The sequence below is a fragment of the Fukomys damarensis genome, unplaced genomic scaffold, assembly GCF_012274545.1.
Source record: "Fukomys damarensis isolate Sample0158 unplaced genomic scaffold, DMR_v1.0_HiC HiC_scaffold_26, whole genome shotgun sequence".
In the NCBI taxonomy this organism is placed as follows: Eukaryota; Metazoa; Chordata; class Mammalia; order Rodentia; family Bathyergidae; genus Fukomys; species Fukomys damarensis.
In genome coordinates this window covers 13918349-13930411 of record NW_022900938.1, presented here as the reverse complement: position 1 = coordinate 13930411, position 12063 = coordinate 13918349, and positions in this window count along the sequence as shown.

Genomic DNA, 12063 nt, shown 5'->3' with positions numbered 1-12063 from the left:
CTTGCCCTTGCAAGGCAGGCCACCAAACTGCTGAGCTAAATCCCCAGCCTGAGGTTATGTTTTTTAGGTGACTGGAATAGAAGAAAAGAGGGGAAAGAGAGTAATGTCTATGGAATAATAACCTACCTTAAATACCTAACTCTTTGTGTTTTACCATTCAATCACAAAAATTAAAAACCCACCTAATTGTATTAAATTGCTTTGCCCGACAAACTCCTATTTAAATAATAATTTCTGAAAATGACATTTCACTATTTCATGTTAGGCACGCACTACAATCATTCTAAGTGTTGATTATGTGCAAATGTTAAGGACATCAAATTTTTCCTTATAAGATATACATTTATATGCTAAAATATTATAAGCTTATTATAAGATGATTTTCCCCCACTAAAATATCATTGGAGTCTAAGGTTTAATATAGGTCAAGTGTTCACTGGTACTTAAATTCAACTTTTTACTCCCATGTGAATTCAAATCCAGTTACTTACTATCATACAAGCTACTACTGTCAAATCCTGTTTTTCTGCTTTAAAACCATGAACATATACTGTCCCACCTAGACTGTTTACATATTGAAGTTTTACCATTTCTTACATTATTTTTAATTGCTTCAACTCATTACTTCTATATATTTTTAGAATCAGAGTTTAACCACATTTTCCACAGCACTTTTTTATTTCTCCCATTCTGTGCTCTTATCTGTGCTATATACAAAATGAAAGCAAAAACAAGTTAGTTTAGCTCACATTCTTGTTTTAGAAGAGAATGAGATAGATTTAAAGTCCCGAATTAAGTCAGAAGAAAGGAATGAAATGAACAACTCCTTTTTAACTCATTTCCCCCAAGGAGTCAAAGCAGATACAAACACACGGCTGTAATTAATTTTGTTTTTTACCTGCTGGTACAGTATTTATTTGTCAGATTAATTCTTGGTTTTAACTAAAATTTCTAATTAGTTTGGGTCATGGACTTTTGCTGTGGAAGTCCAAAGAAGCTATGCTTTCTGGTCCCCAAAATGTACACAATTAGGGGAGTAGCTCAGTGATAAAAAGCTTGCCCAGAAAGAATGAGGCCCTTTGTTCAGCCCCTAGCACTATAATCACACACACACACACACACACACACACACACAAGTAGAAATATTTAGTACAATTTTAAAGAGTCCATGGTTTCTCTACATCTATACAATGCTTTAAGGACTCTAGATTCAGAATCAGGCATAATAGGAGCAGTTTTATACCTAACTAGTCATCCCCTAAATGTCCAGTCTGATCTGACGCTTAGAGCAGCACAAAGCATGATTTTCCTGCTCAACTCAGCCACTAGCTAATGGTAATAGGGCAGCCTCCGTAGCCAGCATTCTATCCAAAGATCCCACTGCAGATGGATGACTCAGGTTCCCTCTTTATCTGCCTCTCTCTGGCTGCCAGACCTTTGGCACTTGCACCAGAAGGTGGAAGAGCTGAAAAGTGAAACTCAAGATGCTTTGTTTTGCTTTTGTTTGAACACCTGGACTAAACAGTTTCGGAGGAAGAAATGGAGACTGCAGTTAGCACCACTAAATATTGACCTGTCTTCAAGTTCTCATTTGTCAACATGTCCCTTTCTCTTATTGCTACAGATAATACAGGGGTGGCTGCTTCCTTAATGAAATATACAGTCTTTCAAAGACAGCATGTGAGGGAACTTGGTGTCTCACACCTGTAACCCCAGCTGAAGGAAGGCTGAAGCAGGAGGATTGCTCAGAGTTCCAGGCCAGCCTGGGCTACACAGCAAGACCCTGTCTCCAAACAAACAAACAAAAAAACAAAGACAGCATGTGACTTCTGCACATTACATAAGCCAGTTATTGTGCCCCAGAATGATTGCAAAAATACTGGAAATGTAGTCTCAGAAACTTGCTGCTGAAGTAGACCCAGCCAGATTTTCAGCTGACAGAGCTGCTCTGTGTAAAGCAGCATGTTTGAAAATCTGTTGCTGGTACATTCTCTTCATAGCCTATTCCTAAGAAGTAAGACTCAGCATGAGGGAGAGAGAAACACAAGATATGTGAAAGGATCACAAAAATGAAAGAAGCAACTTAAAAAGCACCAATAAACTCAATGAGAAAAAAAAAACAATGACTGTAACTGTACTGTATCCCTAAAATGTACCAATAAACTCAAAGCTGAAAAAAAAATGAAAAAAGAGGCAACAGTTCTAAGAAAATTCACTGTTGCTTATGTTTTCAGATACCTAAGCATGCACTTGTCTTTAAGTGTTGAGGACATTCTCTTGTAAGCAAAACATCTCCTCTCTTAACTTGTAGGCTAGGTGGCAAACTCCCACTCCACCAATGCGCAATTAGCTCTGTATTTCATTCTGCTGCCGCTTCTTCCCGTAGTGAAAAAGAAAATACATAGTGACTATCGTTGCCAGTGTGAACATTTAACATTAAATTGCAGTTTGGCACAAAACAATGAGCTTGACCACCATTATCAAGGTAAATAGATTTTAGACAAATTGCCTCAAATTCTTTGTGAAACAAAGACGTGTAGAAAGATAATCAGATATTAGAAATGAGGTATTGTTTTTTCCTTCCCTCCACGGGAGACAGATGAGCTTAATTCATTTGAATTCATTTGAAAGTTTTCTTTTTCTTTTATGTACGTTTCAGGAGGTATTCTTACCTTCAGTGGTGTTGTGGGTTTTTGAAGGCGAAAGAGTTACATGATCTTGCTGTAGGTTTTTAAAAAACTTTTTGTTACAAAATTTTTCAAAGAGAAACAGAAGAAAGAGCATTAACAACCTTCCATACACCCGCCACCCAGGTTTGACTCTTAATGATATTTTTCTACACTTGAATGTAGAGGCACTTAGTCTGTCTATAAGCTAAGCCAGAACTCTTTTATTTACACTATGATAGTTAGAATATAAAATAATATGAATAATAACCAGATGCTCTTGAAAGTAATCTCTGAATTATTTTTTTCAAAGATGACTATTTTGAGTTCCCTCTGAAAGGCACTGGAGTTGCAAACAATATTTTCAACATGGAACTAATTTTATTTTCACAACTCTTTTTTTTCTTCCATTAATTTTATTGGTACATTTTAGGTATACAATATGCTGACATTTATTATTGGGAATTTGTACCTTTACATCATATATCTTGGTTCTTATTATTTTCCCCATTCCCCAGTCCTCCCTTCAACCCCTCCCCCCTCCCCATTACAAAGACTTTGTTTCCATTTTTTTGTTTTCTCATATTCACAATTCTTAATGGTAATTTTTAGCAATGGTATTTTTTAAAAGAAGAGACTCTTAAGAATAAATACCAAAGTGACATTCCTGGCAATAGCCAACGAAGGGGTGAAATTTATTAGTATCAGTTAAACACATATCTCTCTATCAAACGGAACCTGGAGTAACAGCACATGCTAACCTGACTGAGTAGTGCTTCCTAAATCTTAATTTCTTCTAGAGCACAGGAAGAATGTGCTCAGTGCTTTCATTGTGCTGACTCACTGGTTGAAGGAGAGAAAGGTAAACCAACGCCTGAATGATCACATTTCTTCTCTCTGGGTAATTCACTTTTCTTTAAAAACTGCAGGCACGAAGCCACCAGGCCTTTTCCTACCTGTCTACAATAATTCTCATCCACTGTTTTCTTTTTCAGTATATTTTGATATCAGGCACCTATGTGATGAGCAGGGAATTTGATTATGTGAAAAGCTTTCTTACTGCGATGTAAAATAAGCAAAACAACTTTAGAAAATCACATAATATTCAGAATCACAATGAAGTATTTTACTAAAATATTTTCTTAGCATTAAACATTTGCTAGATATTTATACTGATTGACAAGAAAAACTACAAAGTGGTTTTGTTTGACCCAGTATGGTAATGTCTCTCTCTCCCCCACGCTCCCTCTCTTCCATTCCCGCTCCGCCTCCCCCTTCGAAAGAATATTGTAAAAGCATTTCTGCTGATAATTATGGCTGTTGCTTTGGGAACATTAACTTATTTTATTGACAAGGTTGATTAATATACTATTCATTTAATTTTTATTTAGTAAATTTTAAGTTAAGCCTAAGAATCATTGTAAAATCTCTAATGACATAGAGAAATATTAAATTTTATGATTCTGTATTGTTCATGAAATCGAATGCTTGTTATAGAGATAACACACAAAAACATCCAAATTTTATTTCCTTCATTTGTTAACAGTATGAGAAAAAAATAAGTCTTCCAAAATTAGAACAGTGAGACTCTATACTTAGAAAACAAGAAAATTAATTTTAAGAAATAAATCGCCTTTAAGTAAAAAGGATATTTCCATACTGTGCTATAGTGTTTGGAGATCAATCAGATATAGTTATCAATTGCATTCAAATTATTCAAAACTTTTAAGTCTGAATATACACTCATACATTTGAATAATTCCACCTTTTGAAATAGTCCCTAAGAAAAAAATACATACACACATATATACATAAGCAAGCAAGCAAACTATAATAACAGAGTAGACACAATCTAAATTATTACAGTACGGAGCAATTACAGGAGTTATAGGATCCCTCACACTAGACAGTTCTAAGCAATTCAAAGTCAATGGAAGAAGACATGGGTACCATGTCTTACTAAAATCTAACATATATCTGCCTCTTTGAGGATCCTAAGGTTATAAGCAACGATTGAGTAATTCAGAGCAGCAGGCCTTCTGAGAGGGGCACCTGTTCCAGGTGGTTTGAACAAGGGCTGAGGACAGGCAGGTACAGTTATCTTCTGCTCCATGGGACCTGTACACAAAGATTCAACAACGGGGGTCTACTTGTAATACACAAAATCCAGGCTGATTTATGGGCACCAAAATGAAGCTTTGTACTTGGGGTAATTTATGTCCACTGCCGCACCTTAACAGAAATCACGGGTCCTTGCCTTGGCCACTTTCTCTGCAGTGAGACAAAATAGCCAACATCCATAAGGTAGATGAGAGGTCTGTTTCAGCTCCCATTTTCAGTCTATGATCATCTGACACCAAGGAAGAAACAGGATGGTAGAGGGGATGGCAGAGGAAAAGATGCTTGGTCCCATGGCAACTAGGAAGCAGAGAGAAAGGAGGAGCCAGGGAGGGAGACAGATTAGCCCCCAGTGTCCCACCTCCAGCTGTGCCCCGGCTCTTACAATCCATTCAGCCACTGAACTCAGGGAATGAATCCACGGATCAGACAGAACCTGCGTGCTCCAGTCACTTTCCAAAGTCCTTACTACCTCTGAACACCTGATGCTTTGGGGGGACATGTTGGATCTAAACCATAATGATCCAGTTGTCCAAAACATTCCTTTTATAACCATTTTATGGTGCTGCTCTACCTTTTAAAAGTCCCCAGCGTCTTTTACTTTAGTCAAAACGATGGTGGCACTGACACCAAAGCACTGCTCGTTAAATGTGCCTGTGGGCAAAAGGTGGGCACGAATTCTCACAGCTCTCCTCTACCTTCGTTAGCATTGGTTAGGTCAGAAGACAGCCTGGTACTGAGTGAGAATCCAGGGAGTAGCCAGTGTATTGGGGAATGAGTCTGGGACTGGGGAAAGAACAGTGATAGCCTTGGTCAGGCTGAGGTGCACTCACAAGAGAAGAAAGAAGTTTTCCTTCCCTGAGGAGAGCAGAAGAGGAGGACTTGTTAACACTTGGCAATGCTGTGAGAAATGTGGCACTCCGGTGTCAAGAAACCACATGGAAGGAATTTATTGAGTTGTCCTTGAAGTAAGGACTACTCTCAAAGGGAACATGATAGCATTAATATTCTGCAGGAAGCTGCTCTACATAAAAGTTAACCTTTATGTAAATAAAAGATCCAGTTTTACCTACCTCTCTTACTCTTGGAGCGCAGATAATTTAATGGCAGTGGAAGATGCAGTGTGAAAGAGAACAGTACAGTCCTCCCAAGCCAAGAAGTATGCTTCTCAGGCCTGAGAAGGTTTAGGGTAGAATCAACCCTGCCTTCCCCCCCTCTGCATCGATTGTTATCTGGCTAAGCCATTTCTCCTGCTTCTTGGAGGAGTCTGACACTGGAAACTCAGCAAAGGGATGTAGAGAGAGGTATGTGGAACGAGAGAAAGGGGTTTGCTCCGGTGTCAGAGCCCTTTGCAATTTGTCTGCATTTTAGAAAATTAAGACATCCTAAACTTTAAGAAAAATGTAACCAACTTGAACAGGAAAGGAAAAAGCATTTGGAGTTTATAAGAATATGTGCAGTGGCTAGGGTAGTTTTAAAGCTCTCCTAACCTAGTGAAGGGAAAAGATTATTTGAGTCTCAATTCTTTTTATTTTCCCTGCTTGCCTTCTCATAATGGTTCAAATGAGTGGAGAAATCATAAAGCCATACAATTTTAGAGCTAAAAGAGACCTGTGGGGTTGTATCTTCTCCTTCGTTTTGTAGATGGAACATCTCAGAGAGGATAAATAGGTAAATGTGAGCCAAAAAGTTTCAGTAGAAGTACAGATGATCTATAAAATGAAGATCAGAGCCCCGTGATGTAGTGAGTTCATTGCAGAAATTGTCATTACACTTGACCATATTTTCTTTGCAGGTTTGGATGTGTGTTTGTTGCCTCTATTTTTGCTGGCTAAGGAGTAAATCCAGGTTTTGCAAAACTGTTTTTTGCTGCCACAGTGGAAATCTACAAAAATGGATAATAAACTATTTGGGGACTATTGTTCAGGAGTGCATTTATCTTAGAAATGGTTACCATGGAGATGAGCACCCGTTGTGTGACTCTACAGCTGGCAAGTTAGAATCATCTGTGCTAAGACATAAATAGCTGAGTGTATACACAGAAGCACAAGAGCCCATGCACACATGCGCACTGAAGCCATGTCCCTTTCTTTTCCTAAAATAATAATAATGATGCAGTTCAGGTCGTGCTGACCTCTGGTGGTAGAAAACCCTGTAAACTAGGCATTTAAAAAAGTAATGTTGTACAATGATCTCAGAACCACTTTTGAAAACATCATAAAATAGACTGAGTCACGTTAAATAGCTAATAATACATTTAACATGTAAAATAAATATGAAAGTCATGGCTTAGACACCACTGCTATTTCAAGTACAAGTACAAAAATAAAGTGGAAAGCCCTCAAAACGTTACAGAAAAGGCTGAGGTTATTTTTTTCCCCAAAGCATGAGTAATATTAAGCATAGCTTTGCCTAGTTAGTTATCTAACTAGTTAGGTTACATTTTTTAAAATTTAATTTAATCTCCTTAAAATTTTTTGTAAAATGCTGTTTCCTTTCTTTGAATTGTTTGTATTTTCCCTTCAAGAAATATCTGTTTTCAAAATGCTTAAATTCCCAAGAGATATCACAGTCAAATATTCTGATAAATATTAATGTATATTAATTTATTTTTACTTGCTATGATGATCATTTTCAAATTTTCAAACAAAAGCAGAAAGATTAGTGAAATTAACTCCCTTCCCTTGTATCTATCACTTGGATGCCTGTCAACATATGGCTAATTCTGTTTGATTTATAAGCCTCCTTCCCTTATCATTTTAGATCAAATGCAGTATATCATGATAAATATTCAATTAATAATTACATTTGCTGATATGAAGCCATTTTTAGCTATAGCTTGGAGTTTTCCCTACTTTTCTTTGAAACTTCAAAGGTTTCATTGCATATAGAGTTGCAGTATGGAGTAGTAAATTCAGTAGTGTCAGTATTTATGACTAGAACTAGAATAGTAATACTTTCATCAACATGGAAGCAATTTAATACACTAATGAGTTCTGAAGACTAATTAGTGCATATGTATTTTAAAATGTACTTAAAGGAAGCCACGCACCTTGGCTTGTTTTTATAGAAATATGAGAAATGTACATGAAATAAGCATAACAAATATGTTTTTGCTTTTTTACTAAAACAACTATTTTACCATATTTGATTAGTAAACAAACACCCAGCAATCGCTAAAAAGTACCCAAAAAGTGCAACTATAAAACAGTATCTCATCTTTCAGTCTTTTCATTAAAAGAAAGTCTTACAAAGTTTCTTAATATTTGCTGCCATTTTCAAACTGAAGCATCATGTAGCTGCTATAAATTCTTCCACTGAAAATCATCAACATACTAAACATTAGCCCCAGAAAACCCCAAAAGCTGATAATATAATTGTCTTAGTTACTTTTTTGTTGCTGAGACAACACTCAAAGTTAAAGGAGGAAAGATTGATTTAGCTCATTAGTTATTATTTATTTATTTATTATTTAGTTTATTTAAAACCTGTAACAGTTTCAGTCTATCACCTGCTGGCTGCAAGGCAGGATGGCATGGCTCACAGAGGAGAAACAGTCCAGGGAGGGCAGAAGGTGACAAAGCAACAAGGGGCATGATCATATCTCATATTTTATCTAAACTACTGAAGGCGGGCAGCACTCACACCCTTAACCCTAGTGTCCTGGATCTTAGCTTTGCACCATAAATCATTCCCAGTGTCACACACTCTAGATCCAGCCACTTTCAAAAAAGCCCCTCTATGACCTCTTGAGGTTTTGGGGAGACATCTAGACACAGTTACAAGAATAACTTTTATTGTTTTTCACTTCAGTACTGCTGCTGTGCTGCTTTCTAGAATTTTAGCTCTGAAAAATTTGTGAAATTTGTATGCTTTTTGCCCAGATTTATCGGTCTAACATGTTTTTCTCTGTTTATATTAAGTACTTATTTATCACTATAATGACAATTTGTTGTAGTCTTTAAATCTTAGCTTCAGGAAGTAAGTCTATAATAGAATGAAGGATCTCTCAGAGATCAGGGTAAAAAAAAGATTTGTATTTGGAGCTGGGCATTTAGCTCAGTGGTTCCACTGCCTACCTTGAAATCACAAGGTCCTGAGTTTGATCCATGGTGCAGGAAAGAAAAAAAAAGAAAAGAAAAGAAAGATTTTTACTTTACATAACTTTATCCCATATTAAATGATATGATTTTTATTTTATTTTATTTATTTAGTTTTTGGTACCAGGGATCAAACTTGGGCCCTTGCAAGGCAGGTGGCAGAACCACTTAGCCAAATCCCCGGGCCTAAATGATATGGTTTTAATAACCATTGTTTGAAAATAGTGAGTGCTATCACTTACATTTATAGCTCTGGTCATTCTGGGTTTACTATTAACCATATGCAACATCTGCGGTGAAGTTTACAGAGAAATAATGCAGTTATTTAGGAATATTCTCAAGGGGAAAAATTAACAGAAACTCAGTTGAAAAAACAGGGAATTGAAGATGAAATAGAATCCACATCACACTGTATTGAACCAGTTAGCTATATAGGCAATCAGAATACTTTTTGAGGGAACATATTACAACTTTCTAATTCATCCATCAAAAATACAATAATATGGGTTTCCTTATCGAGTAGGATCAATTCATGTATGATTCAAACATTTTTAAGCACCTTGAATATTATTTTATTTTTTGCCTGTATCAAATAAGACACTGTAGAGAGTCTTACCACCCCCACGTCCTTTTAGTCAGCATAAAAGTACTTTTAAAATTCAAGATGCATTCTCTTGTAATTTAAATCTCCTAGGATTTTATTAAATTAGTTCACATTATTCATATTGTTCCACATTATTCTTGATTCTTTTCAATACTTTAATCATATTGTTCCTTTTATTATTTTTTAATGAAAATGTCATATAGAAGTTGTATAAATATTTTACATATTTAGTAGAATTAAAGATGTTTATGGGGAGATAAATTTCTGAGGAAGGAAGGAAGGGCAACATTTCTTAAGCACAAGACTAAGGCAGTGAATATTCTGTCACTGACAATCTAGTAATTTCTGAATGTCACCTACATCTCCCTCTACTTCTAGTTCATCAATTCCCTTCAACTTCTCTAATTTAATAGTTCTTTCTACTGCTCTCCCACTCTAAAGCTATTTCATAAAAAATAACCAGCTGATCTCATTTTACATTATCAAGTTATCTTTCTGCTGGTTCTCTGTATCAATGACCTCTTTGCAATTTTTTACCTCATTGGACAATTTTAAGCTCATTGTTGTTGTTTTGTTTTTAACTCTATATTACCTTTGGTTCTACGATCCAGGTTTTCAACTGGTTTCTCTAACTTCTCCATATCCTGTGTCTTTTCCTGTTCCTTATTTTCAGGTCTCCGAGGTTTGCACCCTAAGGGATTATCCTTTGCTGGGTTATCTCCAAACTAGCTCTTCTGAGAAGTTCATGTCTTTTCATTCATGCATGAATTACCTCTCTATAAATTACATCAACTCAACTCAGACGTCCTGGCTTTTTTCACTCATTCATCTGCCAAGTTCAGGCAGAACTTGTATCAGGCACTAAATAAATAAACTAGGTTCCTCCCTAGAAAAATATAACTCATTGTAGATGAAAACAACAGTGAGATTCCACCGCACCCTAGAAGGAGCAGCTACTATCATGAAATCAACCAACAACAAATGCTGGTAGGGTTGGGGGAGAAAGGAAACCTTCTCCATTGTTGGTGGGAGTGCTGACTGGTGCAACCATTGTGAAAATCTATATGACGATATCTCAAACAACTAGGATTAGAAGTCCCATTTGACCCAACTATTCTGTTGGGTATCTTCCCAAAAGGTTTAAAAGAATCATACCATAGCAATATATGCACACTCATGTTTATAGCGGCACAGTTTGTAATAGCTAAAACTTGGAAACAGCCCAATTGCCCATCAACTGGAGACTGGATAAAGAAAATGTGTGACTTTTTAAGTAAAATGGAGTACTACTCAGGCATAAAAAATGAAAAACTGCAGACATTTATAGCTAAATGGATGAACATTGAGGTGATACCCTTTTGTGTGTGTGTGTGTGTGTGTGTGTGTGTGTGTGTGTGTGTGCTGGAGATCAAACTTGGGTCCTCGCACTTGAGAGGCAGGCAGCACCATTGAGCTAAAGCCCCGGCCCTTGAGGTGACACTCTTAAATGAAATAAATAGGACACACATATGTAAATACCAAATAGTTTCTCTGGTATGAAAAACCAGAAGTGTAAATAAAGATTGGAAAGTATAATTGATAATGTGAAATAGGAAGAAAGAGTCTAAAGGAGTACGGGGATTGGGGTGGTAGTGAAAAGGAAAGAAGGGAAAAATATAAGAAAACAAAAAATGGAAACAAAGTATAAATGGGGGAGGGTGGAGGGGATGAAGGGAGGGCAGGGGAATGGCGAAAAAATAAGAACCAAGATACATTATGTAAAGGCATAAGATCCCAATGATGAATGTAACTGTACTGTATACCTAAAATGTACCAATAAACTTAATGGGAAAAAAACTGTATTATTGATAAAGTGATCATCAAGAAAAAATACAACTCATAATCCTTGAAATATTAGTGTTCAATTTTCTCCAACTAGATACTATATAGTAATTTTTTGTGATTTCAAAAAAATTTTATTGGTACATTTCAGATATGCAATACAGTTACATTCATCATTGGGGTCTTGTACCTTTACATGGCAGATTTTTTTTTTGTACCTGGGATCGAATTTGGAACCTTGTGCTTGCAAGGCAGGCTGCGGAACCACTGAGTTAAATACTTGGCCCAAGTAATTTTTGACGAACTGATTTCTTCAATACCCATACTGATTGTTTCAGTAGCTTTATTAACTTTTTGTTGTTGTTGTTATTTTTGAAACAGGGTCTCACTATGTAGTGAGACTGACCTGGAACTCACTTTGTAGCCCAGGCTGGTCTCGAACTCATGGTGGTCCTCCTGCCTCAGCCTCCCAAGTGCTGGGGTTACAATCTTGCACCACCATGCCTGGCTAGCTTTATTAACTTTTTAAAGTGACTTTTGAGTCACTTGTTATGAGCCTCAACATAACTCTAATTTTCTTTGGCCTTATACCTGGGTATACCTTATATCCTGTAAGGTCCTTGTACCTTAACTTCCTAATTAGTCTTCAGACTTATTTTCTTCAGCCTGCATAATCGAGCACACCATTTTAATGCTCATAAATACTGTATACTCAAACACTTCTCCCTGGTTGTTGAGATCCACATGATTTAGA